We start from the raw sequence: 2,060 nt of genomic DNA on the forward strand, positions 1-2,060 counted from the left end.
TATTCCTTTTCTAAAAGCTTAGTTTTCATTTTGAGCTTTAGTAAAGATAATTTGCTAATCTAAAACTAAGTTGTTAAGTCATTTAAGTGCACATAAAAATAAGGACAGATAAAAAGATATTTTAGTCAACAAAGGTATATTGAGGAGTAGAACCATATAGGTCTGCACATACAAAAGCAGGGAGAAAGGTATTATATTCTGTAAGCTATCCAGAAACATCCAAGATCAATATAAAGATACCTCTGGATATTATTAAACTCAGAAAATTATTCACTATATTAGTAAAAGTTGTCACGTAAATATGAAAGATTTGTGTGTCAGGCTGTGCTGCACATGGTTCAAATAGTTACTGCCAAGAAGAGAGGATGTAAGTAATGATGTTACTTCTTTATGTCAGCTTAGCTGGCAGACTTTGACTGCACAAATGGTGGTTATCAAAACAATGCTACCATAGCAACATGGCAATGCTTCCTGAATGTGCTCACAAGCTCTACCTGGTGGCTAGATATTTATTAGATACAAAGATTTGTTCTCTAGATGTATAGGGGTTGCCTGAATCATATAAATATATAAACCTAATTTTATCTTAAATATACATGTATGCAAGCTAACTTTCATTACTCTGAGACTTTCATCCAATTTCTGGTTTGAGCTAAGTTCCACATTTATGATTTTCCACCACCTAATATGCTTGTGAACATTTTCACTAAAAAATGAACTGAGACAGACATACTCAAAATTCCAAATTATTTTTGACTTGCCGGGAATTCTGATAGAATGTTGTGTTGGGAAGATTGAAACTGTAGGATTGCCTAAAAGGAATTTTTAGAATTGTCTAATTCTTGAAGATAATCTTTAAAGAAAACAGAGATTATATTTTCTTAATCCTTGTTTCTCTCCTAATCTAATATAGTGTACACTTTCCCCTTCCATATCACAACTTTCCCCATTGCCATTTTGATATATCTCAGGTTAGCATAAGAAATTAAGTGGTAATTTCGGGGGAATTTTGAGGAAGCCACAGGCTACATACAAATGCCAACAGACAACAGAGAAAAAATTTAGAAATTCAGAAATGCATAAAATGTATACAGTATTATAACACATTTTATCCTTTAATACAATAATAATTCAGATTTCTTCTCTGGTATAAAGGGAAGGTCAAAAAATTTTATGCAAATTTTCCAAATCTCTGGGGCTCTGAGTCGTTAATCCTGGCAATAATTGTATTGCTATGTAGACATTTAGCAATTGTTTGTTGGATGAATCTGTGAATTTCAATGATTTTAATATCTTAAATTTCAGTGCCTGAGTTTTAATTCTTAGAGTTGGATATATCTCTAAGACTTTAACTTCAATTTTTGAGATCCTATGATTCTATGAAAGTTGTTCCTCATTACCATAATTAAAAATAATTGGTATATGCAAAAAACATCTGTCTGGCACACCAAATACTCAATAGAATAAGGCTTATTGTTGTTACAACTAAAACAACAAAAAGATAAGGACACTCTCCTTCATTCTCCATGATTGTAGAACATACTAAATAGTAAGCTTTGTAGCACTTGCTTTCATAGTTACCACAGGTCCTGGGTAATTAGGTGGAGTTGGTAGAGAAAGCCTGAAATAATTAGATTACTTCCTGAGGCAAGCAGGGAAGGGCACTGATGGGATCAGCTCAACCTTACAGTGCCACCTCTGTGGAGGTCTTGAGTAACTCCACTTTACTATGTCCAATCAGAAAGCAAGAAAAGATGTCAAACCCTTAAGGTTAAATTTCCCCTATAAATCTGCTCATGGCCTACACCATCTTGGTGTTAGCTCTCCATGGTGTTTTACCTTGTAGTATCTTTTTTCCCATTCCCTTCCCCCATGGGGAAGGGAGTCTTTCTTCTTATAACTGGCTAAATCTTAAAAGGAATTTAGCACCCTTAGGAGTTAGTTAGGGTCTTTCTCCTTATAGCTAACACTTTTAGGGCAACGTCATTTTGCAACTCATGGTCTGAGCACATATCCAAAACACTTTTGTTTCTATTTCCAAACCATATAAAACACACAAA

The sequence above is a fragment of the Antechinus flavipes genome, chromosome 3, assembly GCF_016432865.1.
Source record: "Antechinus flavipes isolate AdamAnt ecotype Samford, QLD, Australia chromosome 3, AdamAnt_v2, whole genome shotgun sequence".
Taxonomy (NCBI): domain Eukaryota; kingdom Metazoa; phylum Chordata; class Mammalia; order Dasyuromorphia; family Dasyuridae; genus Antechinus; species Antechinus flavipes.